The sequence below is a fragment of the Strongylocentrotus purpuratus genome, unplaced genomic scaffold (genome assembly GCF_000002235.5).
Source record: "Strongylocentrotus purpuratus isolate Spur 01 unplaced genomic scaffold, Spur_5.0 spur5_scaffold_2, whole genome shotgun sequence".
Classification (NCBI taxonomy): Eukaryota; Metazoa; Echinodermata; class Echinoidea; order Camarodonta; family Strongylocentrotidae; genus Strongylocentrotus; species Strongylocentrotus purpuratus.
The window spans coordinates 30,888,383-30,898,033 of NW_022145605.1; the positions used below are offsets into that span (position 1 = coordinate 30,888,383).

The window sequence follows — 9,651 nt, forward strand, 5'->3', positions numbered from 1 at the left end:
AGCCAGTAAGTAATAGTCTGATTTTAATTACAAGAAGTGGGTTATTGATGTAGACAAATGCTCATGTACCCTTTTATCACTGGGTGTTTTATTACTGGGTGTAAGCCACAAATTTGTTTACCCTTTTACTCATTTTATGTATGTTATTACCAAAGAAGAAAACAAGCCAGTCAGTCACTCAATAGTGTCTGACAATGAAGTCTATCAAGTAAACGGTTTCCTTGCATAATTTGAATATTAGACACTGTTAATGTTTAAATTTCACAGATAGGATATACATGTATGTACATGACATCTTCATAATTCCTGCAGAGTTCTACAGAATTTGATGTTGGCTGCAAAAGGGACATAGTATCTTAAAAATGACGATCGAAAAGAAATTGTGCATTTTTTCTTAAATGTGTACGTAACTTTTACCCTCTGATTACTTCGAAAAAAAAACATTTGCAAACTAAACGTTTTAGATATTTCCGACATGAAAAGATCCTGAAAACGGGACTGCATAATTTCTAATAAGCATTGTTTATACATAAACCACTTCGAAATTTTTGTTGCATATACATTTAAAGTAGATATTCTTTGATTTTAAAAACAAATTTCATTTTCATTATTGCAAAGTTGAAACTTTGATTCGAAAAGGTTATCAAAATTCAATGCTTGGAAACATTCGAAGTAATGCTTATTATAAATTACAAAACGCCTAAATATAGCCCCGGCATAGCACCCGAAGAGCTCTCCGAACGCTGCTAAGTATCATTTGAGGTGTTCACACTTGTACAAGCATTGCTTTTTAGTGGACCCCTCTGTTTCCAACATGTATTTCTTACATTTGTTTTAAATGCTTATAATTGATTTGTATCAATTGTTAATTGACATGAATAAATTTGAATTTGAATTTGAATGATTTGCACAAGCAGACGATGTCCCATGACAACTGACACATTTTCAGCGCCTGTTTTTCATCTTCTCTTGAGTTCTTTCTCTTACTTCACTACCGTCAAGCTAAATGTATAATCTACTGCCTCACTCTAAATGCCGCGCATGGTTATTATTTTGATGACAAATGCAGCGATACAAAAATAAAGGAATCTGTCGCTCGTAAACAAAAAAAGACGCCATTTTATATTCAGCTGCACACACCGCGGTATGTTCTCCGTGTTTTAAGAGGGAACAAATGCCATCCTTAATATCATTTCGGTTTTTTTTTTCAATTTGAAAGTCTGGTTTCTTTGATTATTCATTAACCCCTATCCTGTGTATTTACAAGCAAAATATTTTAGTTATCAGAATCGGGTCATAACCCCTTTTGCATGGTTTGAAATGCCATTACATTTAACTACACTAAACTCATTATATTTTGAGAAATAATAGCTTTGCAATTATGTTCATTCTTTATGGGATGTCGTCTGCTTGGGCAGTATTGGTCCATATAGTGATGTCATTAAAACATCGTTATTTTTCCGACGAGTCTCTCGTATATCCAAGATGCTATGGAGGTGGTTGTATTTGTATTTTTATAAATTACCCGATGTGTAGTTCACCTAAAACTTGTACGATGGCCATCTGTTAGCTTACCAGTTTCTAGTGATACATTATTTGACATATTTGTGATTTTCTTTGAATTTCGACTTAAAGAAATAAATCAAAATTCGGTTTATTATTAATGCAATGATACAGTAATTGTTAATGAAAATTCGATAATAAAATTTCCTCACTTCAATTCTATTGTTAGCTTCATTACGTATGACACGCTAAGCTACCCATTAGCATCGTAAAAATAACAACTTCAATCATTAACAACAATCTAACAATAAGCATCAAAACACTCAGCATTCAAAGAAACGAACTTTTTATTTACTTCTTTACTTTTTCCTAACAGAACTATTAGACTACAATTTTACTTCACATCCCTTTTATATACACTAACATGTTGGGCAAAATATGGTGATTTGAAAATAGAACTATAATGTTCATACTTTTTTGAAAAAAGCTGTTATTTTTATTACTGGTTTTCCGGCTAATTTCGATGCCTTTTCAGTCTATTTGATAAAACGTTCATTCAATAGGTCATTTTCGTAATGTCATCAAATTAAGGCATAAGTCTTGGTTAGTTGTCTCATTACGAATTATTTCATTCAACTGTTACGAAAAAATGTGTTTGAAGAGCCAGAATTCAAACTGCATACATAAGTCTTTGCTATGTAGGACAAATGTTGACTTGCCTTACCTAACAACACGAAATAGGACAATCAATTAGATAGGTAAATTTACGAAATTGGCCGGAAAACCCATGATATAATTAGCAACCTTTTATACACGTAGGCACAACATGCACAAGGAGAAAACAAAAATTTTCATTAACAAGGATTTTTCAATATTTTTGCATAACGCGATTGTTATTTTGTTCGGTTCCCCCTAGCACAACATTTTAGACAGCCAAAAAATATAAATAATCCGATTTTACCTCAACAACATAAATAACACCACACCATCGAATCTCATATCAATATCGCTTTACATAGCTAACTATGAAACTATATATCAAATGTTTTATTGTCATGGTAATAAGATTCCATGTTTTATTATTATTATTATTATTATTATTATTTATTCGGCAATTCACAAGAAATATAACGATGTGAATAAGAGAAAACAAACATTAAGATAATGTCAATTATAAATGCACAATCTAGGCTGGAGGTCCATTGAGTGCATCAGTTGGCTGCCGGGGAAGAGGAAAGCAAACTTAATCACTGTAACCTAATAGTCCCTCTTCCCGACCAACTGGTGCACCCAGAAGACCTGAAAAATATAGCATGAAGGTAATAGAATGTATTGCATTTCATTAAAAACAGCTAAAAAAGACAAGGCACAAGGAGGAAATCAATTGTTTTATTTATTTTTTTATTTTTGATGACACTAGGTCATGACACGATACTAAACATAAACATGAGGAATTAATTCTGACTTAAAAACTATTGCATGAAATGTCAAGTAGGTAAACTGAAACCATGTAGTATAAAACTGAGAAAAGAACAAAATATGAGAACATGTAGGAGCGCAATGACAAGAATGTCTAAAATCATACAGGTTGACCGGTATATAGAAGTTTAAAAAACATGGTATAGGAAGTAAATATAAACATAGGCTTCGTAGGCTTCAGGCGAGTAATTAAAGACACTAGGAGAACGAATACATTAAAGAAAAAATACTTCATATTTTATATTATAGTATACAAATAATTTATAAAGAAACTCCGTTGAAAATATCCAGAAGATGTTTAAAGACTGGAGAAAAAAAAGACTCCAGAGACATAACAATGATTAAATCAAAATTATAGCTTCGGCTCAGAAATGTTATAGAGAAGTAGACAAATAAATGATTACAAAACATACCGTAATTATTACATTAACCTTTCGTAAATTGAATTAAACAACAAGTTCAAAAGAAAAAGTTAATCAAAGAACTCAAACTGAATAAAAACGCTAAATAATTAAACCTCCAATCAAAATCATGAAAAGATTACCGTACAAACAACTACTGCATAACACTAATTGCAACAAATATGTTGTTTTTTATGATACAATGTCTTTATTCGCTTTCTAAAGACTTTGGAAATATTGTCACCAGTAAGCATCATCACCGCATAGTGAATTTAATTAAACAAATCCTTTTAGGTAGGCCTACCAACTTATATAGTAAATCCGGGTGTTGCGTGACAAATGTAGATCAATGTCTTTAAAGAGGACATCATTGCTTTGTAGGAGCTCGTACCCGCAACCTTCATATGCTCAATCACGTATTTGAGGTACTCATTTAGGGCACCTCTTATAAGGACGTGGTGTTACTGCTTAGGCCTTAGGTTGAGTGACTAGAGACACCGGCTTGGTTTTGTGTTGGACCTACTGGAGCTGGAGCGACTCGGATCAACCTCATACCAGGCTTAGCTGCACTTCCCTGACAAAACAAGATGGTAGATAACAAAACAAAAATGGTAGAAAACAAAACAAAATGGTAGATAACAAAACAAAATGGTAGAAAACATAAATAAAATTAAAAAAGTAATATCTCCCCCCCCCCCCCGCCAAAAAAAGAAGAAGAAGAAGAGAGGTAGAAAGTAACCATATATGATTGCAATAAAAATTAAAATGCATATTATTAGATCCTGAATACTAAAACAATAATAATACTATAAAAGAACACGACACCTCTACACACGTTTGTTTGTGAATATAACAATTTTACATTTGAATGTAGCCAACATATTTTCAACATTGCCAATTTTCACACATTCAATTTGGGGAGCAGCATTTCACTGGACAAACGCCTTTGTTTACAAAACGTCGTTATTCATTCGCCCCAACAAACTCATGAGAGAAGTGCCACAAGACAATGGGGCCGTGTCATTTCAGTTAAAATTGTACAAACAAAGATTCTCATACCAGCACAATAATAATTCATGCGAAAGATAACATTTCGAGGCTCATGAATAAGATTAATGAGACTTTAAATTTCCCAATATTTTTCCCCTCTTTCTTGCACTTTCAGTTAACACTGTAAAAACAATGATTCTCATACCAGCACACTAATTCACGCGAAAGATAACATTTTGAGGCTCATGAAAAACATTAATCAGACTAAAATTTTCCCAGTATTATTTCCCTCTTGCTAGCATCATCACGTATAACAGACGCCCCCCCCCCAGAAAAAAATAAATACAAATTATGTTCGATGCGCGATTTGTTCGAATCAGAATCGAGCGGTTACACACATGCGCGTACAAAAACACTTGGCAGATATATGCTATTATTGCAATAGAAAGAAAAAAATATAATTATTGCATAATTAGATAAAGTGTAAAATTAAACTTCATTTACTTCAGTTGTTGAAACTGAACTGGGATTGGTGATCGAAGCCCTGCTTTCACGAGATTTGCGAACATGCTCTCTGATGGCGTTTCGAACCTGTTGTAATAATACAAAATCACAATAATAGAGACTCTCTGTTTGATTTCATGTTAAAGCCTAAATCGGAAGCGCCATATCGTGTGCACTGTCTGTCTTGCCTGTTTCGAGGAGTTGCAAATATTTACTGTAGACTATCGGACACTTGCAGTTTTGAAGAATTTCTTTCTTTAAATAGGCGGTTGGGAGATCAATATTCGAATATTATTTTTTATATAGCCTACTTATAATACAAAATCCACGATGAAATTAACTTGCCTTTATACACTAAACACGAATTACAAGCAGCATATTGTGGGGCGTAAGGTTTACACTTTTGCCTGTTGCATCATAGCTATCCTTTCTCTACGATAAGGCCCATCTTTACTTCTTTACAGAGCAAATTCCCCGAAATAAAATTTTCTGGAATGTCTGATGCCAGCTATGATTTCATTACATACCTCCGAATTGAGAAAGCAATAGAGCCATGCGACGAAGAACCCCTGCAAGGATACAACAGAAATTATCTACGTTAGTACGAAACATGCAAAACCCTCAACTTAGATATGAACGTCTCGTAGTAGTAAAACAAAATTGAAAAATACAAGTAAAAATGTTGAAGACACATATGCCCGTGCATGGTTAAAATCATATTTGAGTACTGATAAGACCATTACATTAAGAAGGCAGAAATTATCTAGGACCTAATGTGCGTTGATTGCCTGTGAGGCTTTTGAAAATAACAAACGAAAAATTCTTGTCAGATGGACAATCATTGCACACAAACATGGTACGGCACTACAGAAATTAGTAGGATCAATCTTTGGTCCAAAGATATGATACATTTGTTTTTTTGGAATTTGAGAGAAATGACGTAACATTTTCGACATGATATTTTCTCTTATTGTGAAATGGTATGTTGAATATTTCAAATTATTTGTTTTCACTTCTACAGAGCCAAAGAGCTCAACCTTCTCTTGAAAGAAAAAGGTAGGGTTATCTTCGTTTTATTGGCCCCGCCCTCTCTCTCTTTCTTTTAGTGCTCATTTTGTTTACATTAGAAATCAAAATCATCATAACACTGACATCATAGTGATTACTACGCCAAGTTATCTCTGATAACCTATATAAGATACCTGAAGAGAATTGAGCAGGTTGAAGGTGTATTCCAACGCCTTGACGTGAGGGAAAACTGCCACTACAGGTGTCAATATCCAAGCGATACCAAGCAGGGGGAAGAGCAACAAAGTGCTCCGAAGTCCAGCTCTGAAAAGTAGTGACAAAATAATTTACACAGTGATTTTACATATATATTACAAAAAACCATCGGAACCCACCTATCCAAATCGAGACACAAGTTTAAGACCATATCCGAACTGAAAAATGAAATGGATGAATTGTATATCAGCGGAAAACTTATAAGCCACAGATTATAATAATATCAATTATATGCAATTCGTCCTTGTTTTCACGAAGTGACGGTAGTGAGGAAAATCGTCACGCAAAGTAAATGCAATTTTTTGTTCACTACCGTCACTTCGTGAAAACAGCGACGAATTTTAGTGTCTGTCAGATGAGTATGAGCTCTCTGAAAACTCGAAAACTAAAGCTTTGAAAATCGGAAGATATCGACCTAAAAAACTTGCCATCGACTTGATGACATCATTTTATGCAGAGTACGCCTATTCACAATGGCTTTGCATTAATTAAGCCTCAGCAATAAAGGTGAACAGATGGGTTGCACATGTTATGTCGTCACTGTAATTTCGGGAAATTTGACCCCTGTTGACCCTTCATTTGGAGGGGTGTGAAAAATGAGGTTATAATTTATTTTTGTGCAATAATGAAAGATAAGTTTATATTCTACATTCATTCAGTTTTCCGTTTATATCAAGTTGTATTTTCATCGGATAAGGTCTTTCAAATAGTACCCACACACACCTATCGAAACCCACGCATACACACATATGCTAACCCACACACATATAACCAAAACCACACACATATACACACCAGGCACGTAGCCAGAGTTCGATGTTTGGGGGGCACATACATGTAATCGATCGAGGTAAAAAAAAAAGGGATCTTAAAAAGTTCAACCGATCTTGGAAATTTAAGGGGGCACGTGCCCCCCCCCCCCCCCGTGGCTACGTGCCTGATACACACACTCACACACACAAACCGACTCACACGGTCACACCCTTCCAAACCCACATGAATCTATTAACACACTCACACACATTCGTCAACCCCTAATGAGCCAATATCCAATGGATATCAAGCAATCCGAGGAGAAACGGAGGGCTCCAAAGATCAGCTCTGAATAAAAACAAAATGATTTGGCAAAATTACATGAAGAAAGAATTTAGAACTGAATATAGAGGCGTAAGCCTGCGTTCATAATAATTCATAAGTAAGTATAGATAATTTAGAGGATTTACTCCGAAAAAAAACACTGACGTAATCGAGACAAAAGGTAACGCAAGAACATATCGTAAATGAAAACATTTCTTAAAATGTAATTAGGTTATTACTTGATTTGCTTGATCTTATCGTTGTCGAGTTGACCTCGAGATGCAGACACAACTGTCTTTACAACCAGTAGGAGAATAACTACGTTGACCTAGAAGTGGAAATAAATAATACATTTTAAATAATTTTCCTGCTAATGATAAAATTATAATAATATATATATATGTTTTATTGCAGACACAAGGCAAGCTTCTAACGTTAAATTTTTAGTATTAAGGACTGTTAACTTGTTTTTCTTTTACCGACGATCATGCTTAGGATAAAATTGTATTCAGATATCACGATGCGACGATATAAAAAAAACGTATGCCTCAAAATTCAAAACATGCATAAAATATAAAAATGAACGAGATTTATATTTCGATTAAATATATGCCTTTTTCCTTTGAAAAAAATCTCCTTTACTCACTGAGCAATAAGTGTTGCAATCAAACAGAGATAACGAGCATTTTGCTACATTGAACTTCTATTTTATAATGTAAACTCATGGTTTTAAGTGCGCATTTGCAGTACTTCCACAGTTTGTTTTTTACGTAGTATATATTAAAATACGGCGGGGTAAAATATAACATTTTTGTTATTTGAAAAGTTGCAGCTGGTGATTGAAAGAGCTGCTTAGTTTCAATTGAGAGGAAAATTGTAGACTTTGTTTAAGAGTGCTGTATTTGTACAATTTAAAATGCAAAGTTGAACCATTATAAAAGGGAGCTATAATTTTACGATTTATTAGCTGCTATTTTCTGTTGGAGTGCAAACTGTTATAGGGCCCCGCTCACAAGCTTAGCTTCTAAAGGGGTCCTGAAACCATTCAGTTAATGATATAATCAAGTTAGAATATGTTGATTGATGTACTATTACCAGTCTCTTTTTTAAGTAACAGATTATGTCATGCTTTGTGTGGTTTTGAATAAAATGAACTGAACTGAACTGAAACGTGAGCCCTATCTGAGAGTGCAGCTGCTATATGTTCGTTTGAAACGTAAAAGGACAACCAACCGTTGTAATTACTTTACTTGTATAATGACAGAAAATATGAGAAACTGAATGGCTAAAGTGATATAAATTAAACCAATAAGATAGGAATTATTAATGTATGACATATGATATTAATCAATCTATGCAAATCTCAAATTCGATATTTCTTCCCTGGATTGTGACGTAGCATTTAAAAGCTCACTCATTAGTCGTGTAAACAAAATTAAAATCAATTTCTGTTTTTTGTGTGTCAGATGCCTTTTCCTTTGGGGCACTAGTCAAAATATATCATGGGTTACATACTCTTTATCATACACTAATGAAATAAATTGACACTTTAGAAACTTTTCGTATTGAAAAAATAGAGGAAAATTATCCGCCACTACACCACAGTCACATGACTGCCATTTTAAACTTCCAATGCGTCTAGCGATAACAACTTTAAAATATCAAGACTTTCTTCTTTTTCGTTCGATTTCTTACAAACTTTTACCGGTCTGGATCTCTGATATGTTTCCATTACTGTATACTAGTTGTATGTTGAGGTTGGATTTTTTTTTAAAAATCTATAGTGAAGAACGTCGTGCCAAACAACAAGATAATGTGGAAAACATTATTCTAATCTTCTCTTATCGGTATTTTGGAGGAAATTACCCAAATCATATTTAAAGGTTAATCATAATACTAATATAAAGGCTTTTCAAGCTTCCGTTCGACCCAAAATAAAAAATAAAGAATAAAAACACCGCATACTAACCCCCCCCCCCCCCCCCCAAAAAAAAAAAAAAAATTTAAAAAAAATAAAATAAAAAAAAATAAATTTAAAAAAAATTAAAAAAATAAAATAAAAAAATAAATAACAGATCGCACACTATTACGAGTTTCTTACGAGTACGATTGCTATAGCCGGGCCAGTGAATGCCCAGATTGTCCCATCTGTTGGATTCAGCCAGCAACTGTATTTTAAATTGGAAGATAAAGATAAAACTTTTACTTCAATTATGCAAAGTTTAAATTGATTGCATTCATTTTGGGTACCTTTGTAAATATTTGTCACTTGAACTATAATATTACAAGGCAACTTATTTCCGTGGACTAATATATATTATATTGATAATAATAATTTTTCAATAAATTATACTCACCTTCGTTCATAGCCATAGCTTTGATGCTTTAGGCCTCCAGTTATGATGAGTATCAC

The 9,651-nt window shown here is 33.7% G+C and overlaps 1 long non-coding RNA gene across 1 annotated transcript; it reads right to left on the reverse strand.

The window, feature by feature from the left end:
• Nucleotides 1-4,897: 4,897 nt before the first annotated feature.
• Nucleotides 4,898-9,398, reverse strand: LOC105445002. The gene is made up of 5 exons (XR_973246.2): nt 9,340-9,398; nt 7,478-7,566; nt 6,080-6,209; nt 5,405-5,446; nt 4,898-4,964 (listed from the first exon to the last, which is right to left on the reverse strand). It is a non-coding gene; the product is annotated as an uncharacterized LOC105445002 (long non-coding RNA).
• Between the last annotated feature and the right edge of the window lie 253 nt (nt 9,399-9,651).